The sequence below is a fragment of the Myotis davidii genome, unplaced genomic scaffold (assembly GCF_000327345.1).
Source record: "Myotis davidii unplaced genomic scaffold, ASM32734v1 scaffold1525, whole genome shotgun sequence".
In the NCBI taxonomy this organism is placed as follows: domain Eukaryota; kingdom Metazoa; phylum Chordata; class Mammalia; order Chiroptera; family Vespertilionidae; genus Myotis; species Myotis davidii.
The window spans coordinates 1,266,950-1,278,092 of NW_006296279.1; the positions used below are offsets into that span (position 1 = coordinate 1,266,950).

Genomic DNA, 11,143 nt, shown 5'->3' on the forward strand with positions numbered 1-11,143 from the left:
ACAGCGAATGAAAAGGCATGGTCAGATGCCACATATTACAGAGAAGTGTGTGACTGGAACCAAGGATGCACGTGAGGTGTGCTAGCAGATGAGTCTGGGAAAAGGGGGCAGGAGAAAGATCATGAAGGCCTTGTGCACCAAATAAATAGTGTACATATTTATCCTGCAGGGGATCGGGAGCCAGCCACAACTTCCAAGCAGGAGAGGGGTGGCTTCATGCTTCCCGTTAGAAGATCACTGGGAGAAGGGAGTCTCAGCTCAGAGAAGCCAGAGGAAGGGGAGCAGTGCTGGGGCCTCAGGTCGGGCACTGAGGCTTTTAAGCAGGGAAATCAGAGCAGCTCATCCGATGCTCACAGCTGTGTGGTGTGCAAGATGGGTTTGAGGCAGGAGTACTGTTTAGGTCTAGGGAGACCTTTCAGGGAAAATGCCCTGTGAAAGCTGTTTATTTTAACAAATAAACATCTGCGTTGCATCATTTCTTTCCCCAGGAGCACCTTTCATTTTGAGATTGTTAATTCTTCTTCACAGGAATCATCAGAGTTGACTTCAACTTTGTGTCTTCTGAGGGCTGCTTCAGAGCTCGTTGCCTCTGGCCTGTGGCTAAGGGAAGGCTGATATAGCCGTGATGGTGCGAATTTTCTAGAAATACTATTGAGAGCAGTTGGCACAATTGTGTTTGCTTTAAAAAAAAAATTTCCCAGGGGCAGTTCCCAAATTCTGCACAAAGGGACCCTTAGCCCCACTGCCTAATTGTTAGTCCTGAGTTACTCAGAACATTGGAGGTTTTACGAGGTAGCTCTTTTCTCAGGAAAAGCTGGATTGTAGGAAAAGGGCACGGCAGAAAATGACTTTTGTTCTAATGCCCCATCCCTGGGAGACTGGTACTTGGAATGTTTACATCCTCCTGACTTTTTACATGATTTCTCCAACTCTTACATACACCAAGAGCAAACTAGAACTTGACCCTGGTTATTGCAAGGTGGGTCTGGCAGGCTGGCCGTGGAACTGTGGCTTTGCCATGTGCACTGGCCAGTTAGTCAGGAGATTGGAGCAGAGGGCAAGTCAGGTCGAAGTCATGGTTAAAATTCCTATAGAGGCCAATTGGCCAGGCACACCCTGCCCTCTGCTCTCGCTGGCCCAGATCATATAGAGGTAGGAGGGTAGGAATGGCAACAGAGCCCAACCCCATTCTCTTCAATCACATTGCTGTCCTGAATGGGAGTCAGTGATTGGAACTTCAGACATGATGAGACCTTGATTAAGAAACCCTCTGGGAAGCAAACACCATTATATGTTGTAGCTGTGTGTTTTTCCAGCCTTCATTAGTGGTGTGCAGCAGTGTTGATTGCAGTGATTTTTCTCCTAAACAGAAAACATTTTGTCTGCCGCTTCAGGCAAAACTACCTGCTTTGCAGATTCAATTTGCCCCCAAACAGTTTTCCTTCCCCACTTCCTCTTTCTCGTCACCTGTGGCCTCTTCTCCCCTGACAGCCCCTGGAGACCTTTCTTCTCCCTATCAAAGCAGGAAAGGCTCTTAGAAAGGTTGTTTGTACTCACAGGTTGACAGGTCAATGATTTCTGTCACTGTTACTTCAACGGGGCATTGCATTTCAAGGTGTTTCCTGGGAGACTGGAGGTGGAGGATCACAGTTAGGAGTAGGTAGTGCAGAACCAGATCACAGCCAGGTTGGTATTAGGCCCTGACAGCTGTATGATGTGGGGTAGGTACTTCACTTGCCAGGCCTCAGTTTCCCCTTTCTGTAAAGGAAAGCCCATAATGCAGTGTTGCTGTAAGGACTAAAGAAGAAAACGCATGTTAGTGCTCAGAATTTCCTGTCATATGATAAATGTTAGTTATGGTTACTTATTGGCTAATTGACACACAAATGGTTTTATTCTACTGCAGTCCTTAGTATAACAGCTCACAAGTAGAGGGAATTTTAAAATTTATTTAATTATGAAATTTTTCAAATGTGTAGGAAAGTTGAAAGAATAGTACAATGGACTCAAATCCCTCTCCCAGATTCTACAATTGTTTACACTTTGCTGTATATATTTTTTCAGAACATTTCAAAGTAAGATATAGACATGACCCCTGAATACTTTAACGTACATCTCTTGAAAAATAAGGACAATTTCCTACATATCCACAATAATCTTTATTATGCTTAAGAAAATTAATAATTCTCTAAATCACCTAATTCCTAATCAATATAAAAATTTCCCTCATATGTCTTCTAAGATATTTTTTCAAAGAAGATCCAATCAAAACTCTTACATTGGCCCTGGCTGGGATTGCTTGCTCAGTGGTTAGAGTATCAACCCTAAAACGGAAGGGTCACAGGTTCAATTCCTAGCCAAGGACACATACCTGAGTTGCAGGTTCATTCCCCAGTCCCAGTTTCATTGCGTGTGGGAGGTAACTAATTGATATGTCTCTCTCACATCAATGTTTCTCTCTCTCCTTCCTCCCTCCCTCCCTCCCTCTGTCCCACTCTATCTAAAAAAAAATCAATGGGAAAATATCCTCAGGTGACGATTAAAAATAAAATTCTTACATGGAATGTAGTTGTTATATCTCTTTATTCTCTTTTAGTCTAGAGCAGTAGGTGTTTTGAGAACTACATTGTTACTGAAATCAGCTGCATGAACTGTTGGCTTCCACCTAGGCCCGCTGGGTCTGGCACATTTACTAAGACAGTCTCCGTGATATGTTTGCATTGTTTGGTTTGTCGAACATGTTGGTTACCACTTTCACTACTTCATAACTCGAGGTTAGGGACTCTTATTATCTTCATGTCCCCACCACCGACACAGTACCTGACACACTGGTCAATAAAAGTGGACAGAAGGAAAGGAGTCAGGGAGGGAAGGAGAAAAAGAGAGCAGTGGGAAGGAGGCAGGCCTGGCAGGCACCCACTTCCACATCTGCTCTGTGCCTTCAGGAGTCATTCTGCTTTCCTGGGAAACACCCATTCCCCTTGGCTTTGGGGAGACCATTTTCTCCTGTGACCTTCTTCCTTCTCATGCTCCTTTCCCCCATTTCCTGTCTTCTCTGTCTGAGCACTAGTTGGCTCCCCTTAGATCCTCTGCTAACTTGAATCTCTCCTTCCCCACCCCCTCCCAGAGATAAGATTAATATTTGACAATAAAAAAAGTAGTCTAGAGCAGATTATCTTTTCCTACAGCCACACTCAATTTTCCAGTACCCTGGAAGGTAACTACCATAGAATTTCCACCTTCAATAATGAAGATCCCAACCACACAGTAAGTCATGGGGAATGTACCCTCTTTATTAGGAGAGATGCCATGGTGCCTATAAGGGATATGCTCTGCTGGAGGGAGAACACACATATGGATTAGCTCCCATAGCCAGGAGGAGCTGTCCTCCAAACACAAGCAACAAAGTTTGGCTCAGGCTTTAGGGTCAAACTATTGCTTCTATTGGTTGTAGAGAGAGCAATGACTGAACTGGCTGGAGGAGACCAAAGTTTGTACAGTAAACTTTCTTCATACCTTATATTTAATCCATATCTAAAATTTTGAGTTAAAGGCAGAAAACATTTGTGACAACATGGATGAATCTTGAGAGTATTACACCAAGTGAAATAAGTCAGACAGAAATGGACAGAAACTGTATGATTTCACTTATATGTGGAATAAAAAACAAAATAGTAGCAAATGAACTAACAACACAAAACAAAGACAAGCTCATTGATCCAGGCAACAGAATGGTGGTTAGCAGAGGGGGCAAGGGGCAATGGAGAGCAAAATGGGTAAAGGGCGTCAATTATATGGAAACTAGACTTTTTGTGGGGAGCATGCAATAGATTATACAGATCTCAAATTATAATGTTCTACACCTAAAATGTATATGTTATTAGCCATTGTTATCTCAATAAAATAAATTATTTTTAATTTTTATTTATTTATTTGTAAATATATTTTTATTGATTTTAGAGAGGAAGGGAGAGGGAGAGAGAGCGAGAGATATATACTTCAATGATGAGAGAGAATCATTGATTAACTGCCTCCTGCACACCCCACACTGGGGATCCAGCCTGCAACCTGGGCATGTGCCCAGGACCATGACCTCCTGGTTCATAGGTAGATGCTCACCCACTGAGCCATGCTGGCTGGGGCAATAAATTATTTTTTTTAAAGGCAAAGAAGATATAGGAAATGAATGTAAGAATCTAGATTATCTGCATGGTGGACTGGATAATTTTCATTCCAGGCTGACCTCATTGATATGCTTCTCTGTTGTCTCTCCTTGCTGAGCATTTGGCTTCTATTCAAAGTACACAGGGCCATTTAATTATTAATCTGAGCAAAACATTATTAGGAAAGTTTAGCTGTTGAGTGTATGTGTATACGCACACACGTGGTTACTTTTCTTGATTATCTGGCTGTTTTGTTTTTGCCGTTTAGCTTTCTGGGACCCTGTGTCTCTCTACTTGTGGAGATACCTATAAGGTGACTGTGACCAACAGTGAATCCCTAAGAGCTTTTGGTCCTGCTCCCCCTTTCTTGGATGTGTGTGGAAATGTTTGCCAGCTTTGGAAGGCACACATACACAAGAAGAGTGACTGACCTTGACCTTTAAATGGACTGTGTATCTGTGACCAGGAAAAAGTTCAGTGTTTATATTTGATGATGGTTTTATGTCCCACTGTCACTAGAGAGTACTTTATAGGGCTTGCTGATGGCCCGGGGCTCCAGAAACCATCATGATTATTTAACCAACAGTTTTAATAAGTCTATAAACTCATCTTATTTTTATGTTAATAACATGGAGAGAAAATTTGGAAGATTAAATATAGAGAAAGATGTATTTTAGCTTCACTGCTCAGGACCATTGGGAATTCTTCTGCAGAATTAGAGCCTGTCTTTTCTCATTATTTCCTTTTTTCTACACCTGTCATTTCTTCCTTCCTTCCTTCCTTCCTTCCTTTCTTTCTTTCTTTCTTTCTTTCTTTCTTTCTTCCTTCCTTCCTTCCTTCCTTCCTTTCTTTCTTTCTTTCTTTCTTCCTTTCTTCCTTTCTTCCTTTCTTCTTTTCTTTCTTTGTTTTCCACATTTATTGCATGCTTAGCACTTATTAGACTGTGTTAAATGCTGGGAATACAGAGATGAATAACATGACCCCAGCCCTCCTTGAAGTTGGTTTTGTGGGAGAGGCAGACAATGGGTAATTATAGAAGTAAACTCAGTGGAGGGGTCCTAAGCCAGCTTGGCTTGTGAGAGAAGGCAGGAAACTTCCTGGAAGAGATAACTGATTGGGGAGTGGGATTGAGAGAGGAGCAGGGCCCAAGGCCTTTACACAGCAGGTCAAAACCATTTATGTAGTTTAAGAGCACTGGACAAAGGAATCAGGATGAAGGACTTTGATGATATGGGTTTTCCTTGGATGGATGACAACAGATTTTGATGTAACTGGGTCCAGTTGGGACCACATGGGCAGGGTAGAAATGATGCCTGCTTCTACTCTAGGAAAGTACACGTGACCCATCAATGAAGTACTGGGTATGTTCCAAGGTGCCTTCTCAGATGGCTGACCCTAGGAAGTGAAAGTTAATATGAAGGAAAGATCACCCTTTAAGACCAATGTATAATATGTGCTCAGGGGTGAAGAGTTGTATAAGGGGTAAAGAGGTATGGATGAAGATCAGTGCTCACCAGGGTGGGGTAATGAGGATTGGAGAGGTGGAAGAGGATTCCTGGCCTCCTAACAAACAAGGCCTAACTTGTGTTGCAAGTCTTAATGGGAGTTCAGGAATTGGGACGAGTTCTTCCAGCCAGTAGTGAAGCAAGTGGCCACAATACTAGTTCTGATGTTCAACAAGGGCAGGGCCCTACATGGGCTGCTCCATGAGATACAGAAAGCAGAACTTTCACAATCTCAGGGAAGGTGAAATGGGGTCTACTGAGGGAAACTTAAATCCTGATTCTTGGAAGTCTCAGCCTAAGAGTAGAAAGAGCACACATGATCCAGAAAGACCTAAGTATCATGACCAATCATATCAACCACAGCAATAGTAATAGCCATTGTATATTCAGTGTCTAACTGTGGCAGAATGTTTCATGTCTATTTAATTTACCCTTCACATGACTTTATAATCCTATATAATAAAAGTGTAGTATGCAAATTATCCCCTTGACTGAGAGTTGTCTGGGAATTTGAAGCAGGGCAGGCCGGCGAAAGGGAGGGAGACCCCAGCCAGCAGCCAGCAGCTGCTAGGGGCTCTACCAGTACACAAATTTCGTGCACTGGGCCCCTAGTCCTATATAATAAAAGTGTAGTATGCAAATTGTCCCCTTGACTGGGAGTTGTCTGGGAGTTTGAAGCAGGGCGGGTCGGGGAAAGGGAGGGAGACCCCAGCCAGCAGCCAGCAGCTGCTAGGGGCCCTACCAGTACACAAATTTCGTGCACCGGGCCTCTAGTGGTATATAATGATAGAAAGTACAATCCCCTCCATTTTATAGATGGGGTAATCAAAGTTTGGGAAGGTCATTAGTAGAAAGCCACAGAATCACATTAGAGACCAGATCATAACTCTAGAGCCCCTGATCTCAACTGTTCTTCTCACTTTGAATACATATTCAGTGCAGCTCATCTTTGACCTGACCATTGGACCACAGCCCATGAGGAATAGTGAAGTGGAGAGACTGGGGACCAATGAACTGCATTTCTTCAGCGCTACTAGTTTTATGAAGATGCATAATTTTAAAATTTCCGTTTTTCTATTAGTGTAGTCTTAGTGTACTTAAAAATATTAGTATTAGTCAAGAACATATGAATTAAGGAAGAAAATATGGATTAGAAATTGGGCTTTCTGAAGTCTCTTACTTGGTGGTTGTTATGAATTGAATGTCTGTATCCCTTCAAAATTCATTTGTTGAAGTCCTAATCCCCAACATGATGGTATTTGGAGGTGGGACCTTGGGAGGTAATTAGGTTTAAATGAAATAAGAACGATGGAGCTCCATTATGGGATTAATGCCCTAGAAAGACATACCGGAATTTCCCTCTCTCCTTCCCTCTCCCCTCCCCTCCCCTTTCTCCCTTTTTCTTTCCTTTGCCTTCTCCCTCTCAATGTACACACCCTGAGGAAAGACCATGTAAAGACACAGTGAGAAAGCAGCTATCTATTAGCTTGGAAAAGAGATCTTGCCAAGAACTTAATATTCTGGCACCTTGATCTTGGACTTCCCAGCCTCCAGAACTACAAGAAAATAAATGTTTGTTGTTTAAGTCACCCAGTCTACAGTATTTTTATAGCGGCCCAAACAGACCAAATCAGTAGTTGATATCAGCATCTGGATGGACATGCTCCCTGAGTGTGTGTCCATGAACTAGATCCTCCTAGACAGAGGTTGTTGGCCATATCTTGAGACCCTCTCACTCTCCACATGAGATTTTTTTGTGTGTGTTTTTTCTCTCATTGGTTTTTATGAATAATTTATGCAATGACTTTTACAAGATCTTCTTGGGAAAATTTATGAGTTGCCTTATGATTCTTCACCAGATGAGATGTTGGGTGCTGCCTGCCGTCTGTAGCCCCAGATGAATGAACAGGGAAGTATGCAGGTGGTTCCCGCATCTGAGAGAAGAGCCAGGATCTGCACAAACCACTGGATCACCGCCTTGCTTCTTGCTCTGGGAGTCCTTGATAGGCCTGAGAGAGGCACACCTCAAGGAGTACCTATAGTCCCTCTGAACACACAGCAGACTCCCAAGCTGTGTGGTCTTCCAGGGATTTGCCACAGGGAGCCTGGTGTGTTCAGAGAGACTGTAGCTGCAGCCCCTTGAGGTTGTGGAGAAACGTGTTCTATAAACACAGATGAGTAGAAAGCTGTGGCAACCAGGTCCTCCCTCTGCAGATGGCCACACTGCTTCTCATCTGGGGGGCGATCCATCAAATCTTCAAGTAGGAAGAATCTGAAAAGGTCATTTAGCCCAGCATTTCTTGGTCTGTTAGGTACATGTATTTCACCTGAGAGTTTTGTTATAGGGGAGATTCTTATTCAGTAGGTCGAGGGTGAGGTCTCAGAGTCTGCAGCTTTAACAAGCTCCTAGGTGAGGTTACTGCTGCTGGTCCAGGAACCACACTTTGAATAGCAAGGATTTACTCTATCTCTCCACGTCAAGGTGGGCTGAGTTTCAGTGACCATCTCAGCCAAGTGAGAATCCATTCAGCTGCGGAAAAGGAAATTCTCTTGTTTAGCAGCTTTCTTACCTTTTAGAAGTTCTTACTTAGCAAAGCCAAATTCCTTTAGTCAAGTCCATTAAGGCTATTTTGTCCAGCTGGAGACCCAAAGAAGCCCTCTCTCATATCATAATCCTCAGCTATTTAAAGACTACTAAGTCAGATCTATTTTTAAAAGCACTGCTTCTCTCTGTGTGTTCTTATTCCTGCATTATCCAGCCTGGTCGGGAGGAACGAAACAATGGGGCACTTTGCTGGAGGAATTGGCATTTGGAACATTCATGTGGCTGCTCATCCAGTCGGAAAATCCTCAGATACTCTCCACTCTCAGTTCTCTATAATAAAGGGGATGGCGGAAGTTATGGAAGTCACACTCTGAAGAGACAATGACAGTCTCAATTTAACCTTTAACATCATCACTACTCTTATCAGAACTTGATCATGGTGTTGTTCACAGGTAACATGTGACCTAGTTTGGGTTTTCTCCCTTCTCCCAGCTCAGAGCCTTGGAGGCAAGGATGCAGCCATCTACTGCAGACAAGCAAAGGAGCCTGAATAACTGACAACATGAATGAGAGTCGGTAGGTTTGTACTTTAAGTACCGAATAATCTGTGATAGGTGCCAAGTCAATTCTGCCTCTGGTTTTTTAAATTTATTTTTAAGTTACAGTTGACATACAATATTATATTAGTTTCAGATGTACAGCATAGTGATTAGATATTTATATAACTTATAAACTTCCACCTCTGTTTTAATCCCCCTGAACTCTGCCTTCTTTCTGCCCCAGAAAGGTCTGCCATCAGCTTTTTTGCCCTTTTCTGGGACTTTAGATCAATGTATTTCCTCTTTCGGGGGTGCTTGTATTTTAAACCTTTCTCTCTGTCCTTTGTTAAAGAGGCTAATGGTCTCCTGGCGACAGGTTATGTTACTTACCTGCCTGGAAGGTTGCTGCAGTCATTGCCCACAGTAAAGAAGCTATGGCCACGTACATGTTCACACTGACATCCTCGGGGGAAGGATGGACTCTTCCAGTGGAGAGTGAGGTTTCCAGGAGAATCTGTGCATTTTGCAAAAGTGCAAGAGTATCTAGAAGTTTGCTGTTACTCTGACTCCACCCTCTGCAAAGCATCCCTTGTCATTTCAAGAAGGTAAAATGAGACAATGAGAGCAGAGGGTGAGATGGTGACTCCTCCTGATTTATTCTGACAGCCAGTGTGTAGGGTGCTTGGAATGGGGAATATGACTCACCAACCAGCCTTTTCATGAGCCTGGGCCCAGGATTCACAAGTGTTCCAAAATTAGCAACCAGCCTTGTACACCCACAGAGTAGTAAGACACTTCCTTGTGGAAACACTCAATCAATGGGTAAATATATGAAGAAAGGAAAGGTTAAAAAAGTTATAGATTATTACAGCTCTTTTAGTTAGCCAGGAAAATCTTTCTGGAGAACATAGTTCTCTTTGCTTCACCATTTATTACCTATCATTCACCTATTCATAATTTTTTAAAAAATATATTTTTATTGATTTCAGAGAGAAAGGGAGAGGGAGAGATAGAAACATCAATGATGAGAGAGAATCATTGATTGGCTGCCTCCTGCACGACCCCTACTGGGGATCGAGCCTGCAACCCAGGCATGTGCCCTTGACTGGAATCAAACCCACAACCCTTCAGTCTGCAGGCTGATGCTCTATCCACTGAGCAAACCCTGCTAGGGCTATTCATAATTTTTTATTGAGCATCGTCCCTGTGTCTAGTACTACTTTAGGTCTGAAGAAGTCAGTCCTTCTTCTCATGGAGTTCATAATTCAGTGGGCAAGTGACTTAATCTCTTACAGTTTCCTCATCTGTAAAATGGGGATATAATGTACCTGATTCATTGGATAATGTGTGTGTGTGTGTGTGTGTGTGTGTGTGTGTGTGTGCGCGCGCGCGCCATTGGAGTGTCTGACACTTAGCAGCCATTAACTGTTAGTTGCTGGCTTCCATTGAGAAACAACTTGTGTGGGACTATTGGTGTCCTGATGCGCCTGTTGGTGCCATTGTTAAATCTCCCTCCTGGAAGTTTAGGGCCTAAGCAATGCCATAGCTGGAAACTTAACTCCAATAGCGATGGGACCAGAGATGCTAAGTTCAGCATAAGCCTCCTCTCCCTTGGACAAACCCCGTCCTCACTCCACTTGATTTAAAAGGAACTGGATAATCAATTAGTGCTTGATGATGACAGTGAAGAAGAATCTGTGTAAAGTATAACTCAATTTTATAGTCACTTATTTTACAAACTCAGCTTTATAGTCATCATTCATTTCCTCTTCAGTGTGGGGAACCACCTAACCCACCGCACAATGAAAATAAAGTCTGGGAATGCCAAGATGTGTCACTGGTTGTACTCCCACAGCCAGAAAGGGAAAGTCAGATTGCAAAACCAAAGTCGCCTGCCTCAGCTGTCAAACCCTGCTGCCTCCCGGGCCTGCAGACTCTCTGGGTCTCAGTCCCTTCCCTGGTCACCTCCTTGATGTGGTTTCTGGACACCTGCAGGCATTGACAGTTTCTGGTTTGAGTGCTCACATAAAGCTCCTTACAGGTATCTGTAAACACAGTCTCATGGTATTATCATTATGTGTCTGTGAGTTTAATAATCCTATCTGTTTCAGGTTTGGGAGAGATGGGGCAGATCCTCTGGCTTATCCCAGTGCGGACCCTGCTGGTGGTGATAGTCGGGGGTCCGCAGGCAAAACCATCTTTTCTTTAAGTGCCTGAAATAGCTCTGCCACCAGAGCTATTAACAAGGGGCAAGTCTTCTTTATCAGTCGGGGAGAAAAGCTTTAAATATACAATAAGACATAACTGTTGCTTTAAGTAGCTTTGATTCTAGAATCTTAACTGTCTTGAGCTGAAGATAGTTTGGAGCTGAGCGGGGGGGGGGGGGGGGGG

At 43.3% G+C, this 11,143-nt stretch overlaps 1 long non-coding RNA gene across 1 annotated transcript; it reads left to right on the forward strand.

Moving 5' to 3' along the window:
* The first annotated feature begins 3,193 nt into the window (after positions 1-3,193).
* On the forward strand, positions 3,194-10,650 carry LOC102767333. Its single transcript, XR_001515126.1, has 3 exons — positions 3,194-3,267; positions 8,706-8,789; positions 10,527-10,650. It is a non-coding gene; the product is annotated as an uncharacterized LOC102767333 (long non-coding RNA).
* Positions 10,651-11,143: the final 493 nt, after the last annotated feature.